The following is a 12893-nucleotide window of genomic DNA, read 5'->3' on the forward strand; positions in this document are numbered from 1 at the left end:
AAACTTGATGACCACAACTACTTAGCTTGGGAATTCCAATTCCAACCTATCCTGAAAACCTATGGTTTAATGGGCATTGTTGATGGCTCAGAACCATCCCCACCAAAGTTTCTTTCTTCTGCTGCAGGAAGTTCTGCAGACAAGGAGCAACTCTCTCTCAATCCTGAGTATGTCATTGGGGAGAGAAAAGACCAGTTCATTCTTAGCTGGTTCATTGCAACCTTGACTGAAAAGGTTGTTCCCACCATCTATGGCATGACTACTGCCAAACAAGTGTGGAATGCTTTAGCGAATCGGTATGTAAATCCATCTCGATCCCGCATCAATCAACTGCGGCACCAATTGCAAATGTTGCGCCAAGGCACCAAAAATTGTGCTGAGTTTGTGCGCACTGCCAAGATGCTGGCAGATCAACTGGCCATCATTGGAAAGCCAGTTGGAGATGATGATCTCATTTCTTATATTGTGGGAGGTTTAAAACCACAGTACAACTCCTTTGTGACTTCCTTCTCTTTTGCCAACAAAGATGACTCAATGGACTTAGAGTCTTTTCTTTCTCAACTGCTGAGTTATGAACAACTACTTGAGCACCAAAATCAAGATGTTACTGCAGAAGCATCTAGCTATGCCTTGCTTTCACAGAGGCCAAACCAACATCCTGCCAAACCAAAGTTTGGGTACCAACCACAGCGTAGGCCACAGCATTTCTCAAAGCCTACCTATGTCAAGAAGCCATTTCGTCCTTCAGGAAACCAAGCACCAAGAAATCAAGCACCAGGTAACAATGCTGTCTCTTCAAGCAATTTTAACACTAATCGGGTTGCTTGTCAAATCTGTGGTAAGAACAATCATCAGGCTCTTGATTGCTTCTACCATATGGATTTCTCATTCCAAGGAAGACACCCTCCAAGTGAGTTGGCTGCTATGGTTTCACAGTCCACTGCTCTCCATGAGGAAGATGAGTGGTTAGCTGATAGTGGAGCAAACAATCACCTAACAGCTGACTTAAACAACTTGACATTGCAGCAACCATACCAAGGGACTGAAACTATAGCTATTGGAAATGGTAGTGGTCTTCAAATTCAAAATACATGCTCATCCTCTTTTCAAACCTCTAACTCTAAATCCATTGTTCATCTAAACAATATTTTGCATTGTCCTCAAGTCTCTGCAAATTTGTTATCCATCAATAAATTTTGCAAAGACAATAACTGTCATTTTAAACTCACGGATACTTATTTTCTTGTGAAGGACAACCAAACCGGGGAGATCCTCCTGCAGGGCCCTAGTAAAGATGGGCTCTATCCTATGCAGCTAAAGAAGCTTACAAGAAATAAAGCTAGGAGATATGTTGTCTTGATTGGAATCAAAACTATTGCAGATGTTTGGCATAATCGTCTAAGACATCCCAATCATCAAGTTCTTCAGTTTATGCTTAATCATCAACAAATTCCAGTGCTGAAATCTAAGTCTAGTCAGCTTTTGTGTACTCCATGTCAGCTAGCTAAAAGTAGGAAGCTTCCCTTTTGTGACTCTAGCCGTATAACATCAGCTCCTTTGGAGCTGATTCATAGTGATATTTCGACCTCTCCCGTTTTGTCTACTAACGGATTCAAGTTTTATATTATCTTTGTAGATGAATTTTCACGATATACATGGCTGCTTCCCTTAAAACATAAGTTTGAGGCTTTAGAACAGTTTGTCAAATTCAAATGTTTGACTGAAAATCTCTTCTCACAAAAAATTAAACAATTGCAAACAGATGGGGGAGGTGAATACACCTCAAATGCCTTCACCAAATTTCTGGCTGACCATGGTATTTTCCATAGAACTACATGCCCTCATACTTCACAGCAAAATGGAATTGTTGAAAGGAAACATAGACACATCATTGAAACTAGTTTGAGTCTTCTAGCTCAGTCTCATTTACCTCCTAAGTTCTGGGTTGATGCTTGTCACACTGCTGTCTATCTTATCAACAGAATGTCCACTAGCACTCTTGAGCACTCCAGTCCCTTTCTCAAGCTTTTCAATAAGGAACCAACTTTTTCACATCTAAGAGTGTTTGGTTATACTTGCTATCCCTTATTAAGACCTTACACCAAACACAAGCATGAATTTCGTAGTAAACAATGTGTTTTTCTTGGGTATAGTTCAAATCAAAAGGGTTACAGATGCCTTGATCCTACTTCCAATCGAATCTATATTTCCAGGCATGTTATTTTTGGTGATCACACTTTTCCAGCAAAGGATAAGGCCTATCTCACTGCCTCTTTAGAAGACTCTCCTCATCCACCAGGTACTCCGCTTCCCATTGATTTCTACTCTATCAATGCTGCCCTTGACAGGAACTCTCACTCTATTTTTGTTGATACCCTGTCACATCCGTCAACACCCTCTAACACATCAACTTCCACTCATACACAACCGAACCTTAATTCCTCTTCACTATCACCAACTGAAACAATTTCCCTTGCCTTCTACCCTAATGACTCAACCAGTTCTGCACTAGACGAATCATCAATTCCTAAATCAGTTCACATACATTCAGCAGAAGAGTCACCAAGGCCTGAACCAAATCATCTACCTCTCTCTCTTGAGGAATCTTATGCCCCTACTCCTCACATCACCACTCGGTCTCAAACAGGACACTCAAAACCCAAAGATTTTTCAGACTTCCATCTCTATCACTCAAGACACACTACTAAACATCCTTGGAAGGCCATGATTGCTACTTCACCTCCTGAACCAGCTACCTTTTTCCAAGGCTATTTCAAATCCCAACTGGTGTGCTGCCATGGCAAGTGAGTTTGCTGCCCTTCTGGAAAACCAAACCTGGTCTCTCTGTCCAAGGCCACTCGATAGGCATGTAATCCGCAACAAATGGGTCTACAAACTCAAACAAAAGCCTGATGGTACCATTGATAGGTATAAAGCAAGATTAGTAGCTAAAGGTTTTAAGCAACGTAATGGCATTGATTATGCAGAAACCTTCAGTCCAGTTATTAAACCTGCAACAATTCGATTGTTACTCACTCTTGCTCTTCAGTTTGATTGGCCTTTTAAGCAGCTGGATGTGTCCAATACTTTTCTACATGGTTCCATCCAAGAAGAAGTGTTTATGGAACAGCCCCCTGGCTTTATTGATCAACGATTTCCTACTCATGTATGCAAGCTCAACAAAGCACTCTATGGTCTAAAACAGGCACAAGAGCCTGGTTTCAAAGACTGACACAAGCTCTATTGGCTCTCGGGTTCAGAGACTCTTTAGTTGACACTTCATTGTTCATACTTCATCAACATCCTGTTCATGTCTTTGTGCTTGTCTATGTGGATGATATCATTATTATAGGCACTCATTTGTCCAAAATTAATGCTCTAATTCTTGACTTGCAGCATGAATTCAAATTGAAGGACCTTGGCACCTTCTCATACTTCCTTGGAATTCATGTTCATCGTGACTCTCAAGCCATTCACCTTAACCAGGCCAAGTATATCACTTCCTTGCTTACTCGTGTCAATATGCTAGGTGCAAAACCATACTCAGCACCTCGCACTTCAGGGAAGAAACTCACTCGTCTTGATGGTGATCCCTTAAGTGATCCTTCTCTCTACCGACACATTGTTGGAGCCTTACAATACTGCACTCTTACTAGGCCGGATATATCTTACTCAGTAAATCAACTTTGTCAGTTTCTTCATTGCCCCACTACAGCTCATTTTACTATAGCCAAAAGGGTCCTTCGGTATCTCAAAGGAACTCCTGATTCTAGCCTTTTATTTACTCGTGGTCTCCTTAATCTTCATGCTTATTGTGACTCGGACTAGGCTGGAGATCCACTTGACAGACGTTCCACTAGTGGTTTTGGTGTTTTTCTTGGTCAATGCTTGATTTCTTGGCAATCTAAGAAGCAACCTGTGGTCTCTCGCTCGAGTACTGAAGCTGAGTACCGATCCATGGCATATGCAATTGCTGAATTGTATTGGATCAGAATGTTGTTTAAGGAACTCCAACTGCCTCTCACTGCACCTCCTCGCCTTTACTGTGACAATCTAGGTGCTCTTGCTTTAGCCTCCAATCCCATCTATCATGCTCAGACCAAACATATTGAGGTGGATTACCATTTTATTCGGGAGAAAATTCTTCACAAAGATTTGACTGCTAGCTACATCTCCACCGAAGATCAATGTGCAAATATTTTCACCAAAGGCCTAACCTCTTCCCGTTTTCTCTTTCTTCGAGACAAGCTCATGGTCACTTCTCTCCCCATGAGCTTGAGGGGGGCTGTTAAAGGAGACCCTTCCACCTTAGCAGACTTCTCCACCTCAGCATGCTCCAGCTCATCCTCTGCAGAACAAGCCAGAGCATCCTCTGCAGAACAAAGTCTGCATGACTTCAATCATCCTAAAGCTAATGAACTGAGGCTGTCACCATCCTTACTTCAAGGGAGATATTTGTCAGCTCAAAGTCCCTAATTCCAGGAGATATGCGGCTGCAGGAAACATGGAATTGTAATCTAATTAGTTAGCTCATGTTAGTTCCCAATGTACAACTTTAGACTTATACTTTTCCTGTAATTCAGCATTGATGTATCCTTATACAAATTTCTCTATAAATATAGAACTGAGTATCAAAACTCAGCAATGAAAATTCAACCAAAAACTTCCATTTGCACTCAATTTTTCAGCCACCACCTTGGCACTTCTATTTTTATTTTTTTTAGTTTTTACTTTTCTTTTGTTTTTAATACTTTTAATGAGGGTTTTTTTTTTTTTTTTTTTTTTTTTTTTTTTTTTGTTTAATGAGGCAAACGGCCATTGGTAGTCCTTAATTGGTTTGACGTGGATTTTCGTTACTTTTATGAATAGAGTTTGGACGGAAGTACTATTTCCGTTTTTAATCATAAGCGTAGTACCATTTATAATACAAATTAAAATTAAGGGTTAAATACATTTTTAGTACTTCAATTTCATTTTCTTCATAGATGGTACTTGGGTTTTGAGAAAAGACGAATTTGGTACCTCAGTTTATTTTTTCATCCAATATTTAATGGTCCGCTACGTGTCAACGAATGAGGGTTGACATGTGGCACAATATAAAAAATAAAAAACTTTAAAAATTAATTAAAAATTAAAATTAATAAAACTTTTAAAAAAAATATTAAAAAAAAATTAGAAAAAGAAAAAAGGAGTGGCTCAGCCAAGAATGATTTTGCATTTATCCCGACACACTTCCAACCTTCAAACCCACAAAGAATGATTTTACATTTATCCTTAGGATTTTTTTTTTTAAAAAAAAAAAAAAAAGAAATAGATTTTTTTCTTTATTTATTTTTTAAAAAAAATAGTATTTTTCTATTAATTAATGAATACAAAGGATAATTTTGGGTTTTCAATTGTCAAAATAAGAGTTTTTTCAAAACATTTTGTTTAAATTTGATTTTCCATCCAAGATAATGGTCAAGACCGACCGAGGGGGCTAAATCATAACAGATTGGCAGATTGGATGGCTATATCATGACACTTGTTAGTTATTGGTTTTTCATAAAAAAAGACAGTTAGTTCTCGGGGCTTAGAGATGTACAACCAGTTGCGATTATTCTTTCAAAACCGCAACTGGGGAACCCGGTTATTCTCATTTAAATAACAGCAACCGCAATCGCAATCGGTCTATTAGTTACGGTTATTACCAACCGCCGGTTATCTAGTTATTAGTCAGATAACTGGTTTTCATTCATGTAATGAAAGGCAAACTAGCAATTATTTTTGAATACCATTTTGTTTCATCATAAATGATTATCTCTCTCTCTCTCTTTCCCAAAATGAAATTCTCATTTTTACATGGTGGGACATGTTTCCATAAATTATTAAATTTAACAGTACTATCCCTTTATACTCTTTCCTTCATTTTTCCTTATCACACACATACTCCATAGTTTGTTTGTTTGTTTGTTTGTTTTTTTTTTTTTTTTTTTTTTTTTTTTTTTTTTTTTTTTTTTTTTTTTTTAAGTGGCTCAATTTTCCAATCTTTTCCTTTTACTGTTTTTGGTTTTTTCCACGAGTTTATTAGACAAGAAATGGGTTGCACTTTGAGCATGAAGTAGTGGTCAGTACGTGCTCGTTAGTTTCGGGGGACACCCTTTCATTTCTAGGCCACCATGTTTGTACATAACCCTTGTTGTCTCTTAAACTCATCTGGGTATCCAGATTTTGAAGCATGTGCAAGCTTAGTTTGAGAAAAGTTTTGAGTCTTTATTATGAAGAATTGGTGTGATGGCAAGTATGAAACAGTTTGCGGTTATGCCAATTATAACTTTGATAGGAGTATTCCTTACCGGCCAGTTATGTGTATTGCCAAAGTCCTGCGGTTGTGAACATTGGTGTAGTTTTTACTTTCAATTCGGTTATTGGTAGACTGGGGATGGAAACAGTCATCTCTGATGCCAATGTGGATCCAAGAATTCTCAACGAGACAAAGCTAAATCCAAAGTTTAATTTATATATATTAAAAAAAAAAAACTGGTTACCCGGTTTCCTAAAACCCTATAATCTATATCTGCAACCGGGTACTCGGTTATCTGGTTGCGGTTATTTTCAATTTTTCGGTTTCTTCGGTTAGCAGTTATTATCGGTTACCGGTTATTTTTTATTAATAACCGCCTCAGTTGTATACCCCTAACAGAGCTAAATAATATTTAACTCAAAAATAAAATTTTTAAATCATATGTACTAAAAAAGTGTTTAACCAATATTTTAGAAAAAAACAAAATAGAGGTGGAGGAGATTTGCACTATTAATTATTAGGTAAATGTATGATAAATCCCTAAGCCAACAGGCGATTTGAAATCAATCATTCACTTTTTAAAAATAAACTTTCACTCCTATAGGTACACACGCAAATGCGAGGACAAACAAAACATTTACCAATTGCAAGTATTTATGGTAGACATCAGTTAAATTTTGTGGTCTCCACTCTCGCAAATCAAAGAAATTCATCCCAAATGCCCAAGTGCATGCATTGAAATCAAACCTCTTTGCAACAAGTGGGTCTTAAAAGTTGATGAGTAAATCCAACCAACGGGATAGAGCTTCACTCTGTTATTATATCTCTGAGACAGAGTCGTCCATATATACAAGATTAGAAAACATCTCAACTGTAAAACTTATCTAATTAACACGCTAACAAGACAGCTCGATCATATGCTAACTTACTGTCATAACTAATTAATTAACCAACTCATAATTTACAGACAAACTGTTGACACATCGTGACCAACATAGACGCAGGTACAAGTAAAAGTATTCTTTGAGATGGGAACTTCTTGCATGGCAATTACCAGTTGGGAGAATTTGAGCTCGATGGCATTCCTGCAGCACCTAAAGATCTTACTAAGATCAAAGTATGCTTTGAGATGGAGGGTGGGCGAAGCTGAAGAAATTGAAGTGATTCCTTCAGCACCGGTGGATGCGAACGGGGAGGAAGGCCATGGAAATGGTCCCTCCGTGACCGTAAGTTCACCCATCTTATTAATTTTAACTCAAATTAATTAGTTGTCTGCTAATGCACATGCAGTCATATAGGGGATTGCACATTAATCTTGCTTTTTAACTCCATATGACAGATCAGAAGAAAATTAGACTAAGAACATCCATTAATTCAACTCAACCAGACACTACTTCAATAGCTCCATCGTCGTAGACACAACACAATCCGTCCCCTAAAATTAAAAATTAAAAATCTTCCGAAAAAACTTGAAATTAAGAAGATAGCATTGCTGGTTACTGATAGTTAACAAAAAACAAGACAAATTTATAAAGCATGACAAGTTGGTGAATGTCTGGATAATCGTACAAAACATTATGCCTTCAACACTGTTTATTTAAAGTAGAAATAAAGATTAGCAAAATCGAGTTGAGATTCTATAGGGTGATTCAAAAGTCACAATCAGTGAGACAATTTTAAAGAATTATGAATCTTTGAAAGATACTTGTCCATAATCTTTTCATTTACAAATCCTCTACGTCCTTGAAATTATAGGATGCTCTCTAATATTTCTAAGTTCTTATGAAAATATTTCTTTAGAACTTTGACATCGGTCAATCCTTCGGAGTATTCAATCTTGATAGTCTTTAAGCAATGCCGCCAACACAGAACTGGAAGAAGTTTGCAACAACTTAGATTTTTCAATTTGTAAACTGGAGTTTCATATGAGAACTGAAATAAGAGCATGCACACAGTTATGAACACTATAAAAAATGCCAGAAAAAAGGTATGAGAAAAAAATAAAAGGTGCTTGAAACTGAATTTAGAAATGAGAAAACATGATGCAATAAGAATAATTTTTTTTCTCTAATTATAAAAAATTCATTAGTGCATTGTAATACCACCATTAGCATCTACTGTCTCATGCTACGAAGGAACCACAAAAGATCAAATTACAGCTGACACAAAATAATAGAAAATGTTTACAGTACTACAAATTTTACTATAAAATCATTTACAAACTGATGCTACAATTTATATAATTGGTGAAATAATTAAGAGAACTTAATAAGCCATATTTTTGTTTAATTATTTTACTGGTTATGAACTACCACATCAATGAATTGCTACAAAATAGGAGATGAGAACGACATGGTTACAAGAAATAAGAATGACCTTTCACTTTAGTAACTTTGTTTGAAGCACTTAAGAACCAAAGCATCCTAAAAAATAACAGTATTAGAAGAAAGTTTCTACATTCTCAAAAATGAACATATGTAATACATACCTTCAAAGATATATTATCATCTGTCTCCTCCCATTCTATAACAAGAATCTCTAGAAGAGGGAAAATTCATAACAAAGAATCCACAAGTTCGATGATCTCATCTCTCATACGTGAATGCCATAATAACTTTAACTTCAATTGCTTGACATTGAAGTTGTTTGGCAACCAAATGTAAAATTTCCAATTCCCATTTCACTCTCCCAAAAAAATCAAATCAAAAACATTCTAACTTTTTTACACTTTTTACACCACATCAATAATTTTTTTTAGGGTAAATGCCTAATAAATCTCTGAGTCGGAGCGCTATTTGAATTCTATCTCTCACTTTTTGAAAGTAAGTATTCGGTGCTTAACTTTTTCGCGAATTTGAAACAGGTCCTTCCGTCATTTTTTCATCAATTTTTCTAACCACCGTTAGTGCCACGTCACCCTTTTGCCATGTCATCCTAAAATATTATAATTTTATGTAATCATTAATTTAAAAACTTAAAATTTATTTTTTATTTTCTAAAAAAAAAGAAAAAAGAAAAGTAGGGGGTATGGGGCGGCAGCCACCCCCTTCTTGGCTCCACTGCTTTCAAACGCTCTATTACTGAAGAAGGCGAATCCTCCACAAGGCTCAAAGCATAAGCCAGAGAGAGCTTGGCTTGTCCATGGTATGCAAGAGAGGAGCTAATAGAGTTGAAAAGCTCCAGCAAAATCAAGCTGTAGTTTAGATATTCTTCCACAGAAGCAACTTCCCATTTACTAATGGGGTAGTCTATATCCACAACCAGCTTTGCAAAAGCTCTGTTGATGACCGGAATGAGGCTGAAATACTGTCGAACCCATGTTAGGGACAGTAATTCTGATCCGAGTTTCGAATTTAACCTCAACCGGTTTAAGCAACTGGAGACATCGGATTGGAAGGCTTGCAGAGAAGCCGATAAGGCTTTGGATTGGCGGGGGTCGGCGGCGTGGTCATCCCTCTCAATCTCTCCAGAATCGTAACGGCGACAGTGGGTCAAGAACTCGACGAATGCAAATCGACCCAAGTTGGAGTTGGATGTGTTTGTTGGAAGTGCGTTTGGTTCATACTTGGTTTGAATTTGGGTTGATGGAATAGGCACAGGAGGTGTTCGAGGGATTGCCAATGAGGGATTGGCGATGAATGGTCACAATTTGCCTCAGTGGGTTGCCTCTATCGTGAAGGAGGAGTGGACAAATGAAGTATTTGATTTAGAGTTGATGAGGGATGTATCTATAATCGATGATGAGTTGCTGAACACGTTAAAATTGGCTTTGCATTGTGTTGATCCGTCACCGTCGACTCGGCCAGAAGTTCAGCAGGTTCTCTAGCAACTGGAAGAAATTAGACCAGAGACGGCCGCCAGTTCTAGTGATGATGGGATTGGAATCCCTTCAACGAGTGATATTTAGGAAGACAACTGCTACTAGTCTAGTCCACGATTCTTTCATTCTTGAACATTAATTTTGTTTTGTGATTGCATTGGCGTCTGTAAATACGAGTTTGTTTCAATTTATTCAAGGCTCTTTTGTCTTGATCATTTGTGATTTGATTTGCATAGGCTGTGGGTTAAGCGACAAAGAACAGAAAAACACTCACCGGAGAACTCACCAGTCCTAGGGGGTGGCTCGCCCCTCCCCAAGGGGGTGGCTGCCGCCCCATACCCCCTACTTTTTTTTTTTCTTTTTTTAGAAAATAAAAAATAAATTTTAAGTTTTTAAATTAATAATTAAATAAAATAATAATATTTTAGGATGACATGGCAAAAAGGGTGACGTGGCACTAACGGTGGTTAGAAAAATTGATGAAAAAATGACGGAATGACCTGTTTCAAATTCGCGAAATAGTTAAGCACCGAATACTTACTTTCAAAAAGTGAGGGATCGAATTCAAATGACGCTTCGACTCAATGATTTATTAAACATTTACCCTTTTTTTATTACTATTCAAATTTTTTTTTTTTTTTTAAAAAAAAAAAAAAAAAAAAAAAAAAAAAAAAACTCACTACAAAACAAAATTTTTTCACTTTTCCATAAAACATTCACAAATTTTATATCACATCAATCACTTCTTACTACTATTCAAATAAATATTTCATTTCACAATTACTTACCAAACAGCTCCATTATATAAAGGGAATGATAGTGCTTCTCTTAATTCTTTTGGAGCAATCAAACTCTTCACAAAGTAAATAAAAACAAATGTTAGATATTTATAAAAAATGATAATAATTGATGTACAAAGTAAACTATAAGAAAATCAAATAAAAGAACGTAGAATACCTTGTCACATAAGGTACTCCAAGTCAATAATTTCGGATGACTTAACTTTGCGAGGAATTCAATCTTTTCGACATCCAAAGGAGTATCGCTATAAAGGTTGAGATTAACTTCCGATAGAGTAAAAGCGTTGGAAGAAAGGGATATAACATCACCAAAATAATTGAGTGTATGTAAGTTAGGAGTAACAATGCATGTTAACTCCAACCAAATGACTGCATTGATGAATGGTCAAACTCTTCATGCGATCACTTGAAATCTTAATCCTTTCCAACTTACATAATTAAATAATGAAGCTCTAAACTCTCAATGAGTGGATGTTTAGAAAAGATGCAGTTCAACCATTTGTCTGTCACAATGGGTGAATCTAAAACTAGCTTCTTTAGATTTGGTGCTTCCATCTCAAAACTCTCAAGTTCTTCATAACAGAACAGTAGCTAAATCGACATGAGTTTAGGAAGACATGCTGACAAATGCATATTTTTCAACCCGTAACATCGTCCAATTTCTATCTCTTTTAAAACAAGACAACCATAAATTAGACTTCGAAAAATCTGGTCATCTATATCAACTCCCGACAAAACCAACTTTTTCAAAGAAGATAAATTAATATCACTGTAAGATGCATGACTTCGACTTCAAGTTACAATCATTGATTTTGCTCTTGGAATACTCTCAGGCACCTGATACTCATTAGGCTTCTCTAGGATTTTAAGCCAAGATTCAACTCTTTTACATTGCTTTCGATTGCATACCCAATCCAACGGTTTGCAACAACATAATCCGGTTCATCCATGACCCAAATTTTAAGATTAAACTTGTTTATACGTAACTTTTGCCTACAACAGCTTACTAAAGTTCTCTCCACAAAATAATTGAACTCCTCACTCTTTATCTTGATTTTTCGCTTTTTCTCGTTGCCCAAAATCTCGTACAAATTTGACTCATAGAATTTTGAATTAAATTGCGGAATGGGGAACCAGACCTTTTGCCATCTCTTGGACAATGTACTGAGTTGAAGTATTTTTTTCAAGGGGATGAATGGTAGGATGTGTTCTACAACTGGTTCCGGCAATTCCGATAGTCTGTTAATTTCGTTGTCCATATATAATAAGCTTGAATGAATTAATCTTCCTCCAAACCAACAAAGACGTTCTGGCACGATAATTTAGTAAGCAAATTATCATTAAAACCAACAAAAAAAAAAAACCATTAAAAAAAAAAAAAGGGTTAAAACCTCACTATAAACAGAAACAGGCCAACAGTAAAATTGGGAGGGAAATACACATCCTGTTATTCCGAACTAAATAAAACCATGGGAATTGAAGACAAACCTTTTTTCTTCCAAGTTTGCTAGAGAGAAGAAGAAAGAGAAAATCTTTTTGCTTCAACCACAGCTTCAACGGCTGCAGCACAATTGTGAAATTTTCAACCCTATATATATATATATATCATGCTATTGACGCTTTTACCTGATTGTGTACGCATATTCCCAGCCCACGAGTGTTGGGAATTGGACATTTTGGATGTTTTGGCAATCAGAAGACCCATGGGCTTGGCGCTGAAGTTGGCTGGATAGTTGAGAAGACCCATCGGCACATTGCCTATGCTTCTTGAAATTTTAATATTACCTTAATGCTGCGTACTTACCGTGGTCCATGTTAATTGTCCATTTATTAAGTTTAGATTTGACACGTGTTGAATATCTTACCATGTTATTTATTTTTTTTTATTTTTAATACAGTAACATCACATCATGTACATATATAGTTAAAAGCGACAAAATAAAATCATTATCATTATTAAGGATGGCGATTCATGTACGCGTGAAGAGGC

General features: G+C 36.7%; 1 long non-coding RNA gene across 2 annotated transcripts; it reads right to left on the reverse strand.

Annotated features, from left to right (window-relative positions):
• Positions 1 to 8019: 8019 nt before the first annotated feature.
• Positions 8020 to 12462, reverse strand: LOC133865323 (uncharacterized). Of its 2 annotated transcripts, none has more exons than XR_009899694.1 (4): positions 12392 to 12462; positions 11061 to 12212; positions 10892 to 10956; positions 8020 to 8215 (listed from the first exon to the last, which is right to left on the reverse strand). It is a non-coding gene; the product is annotated as an uncharacterized LOC133865323 (long non-coding RNA). The 2 variants fall into 2 exon arrangements; XR_009899695.1 differs by having other exon boundaries at positions 8050 to 8154.
• Positions 12463 to 12893: the final 431 nt, after the last annotated feature.

The sequence above is a fragment of the Alnus glutinosa genome, chromosome 4 (genome assembly GCF_958979055.1).
Source record: "Alnus glutinosa chromosome 4, dhAlnGlut1.1, whole genome shotgun sequence".
Taxonomy (NCBI): Eukaryota; Viridiplantae; Streptophyta; class Magnoliopsida; order Fagales; family Betulaceae; genus Alnus; species Alnus glutinosa.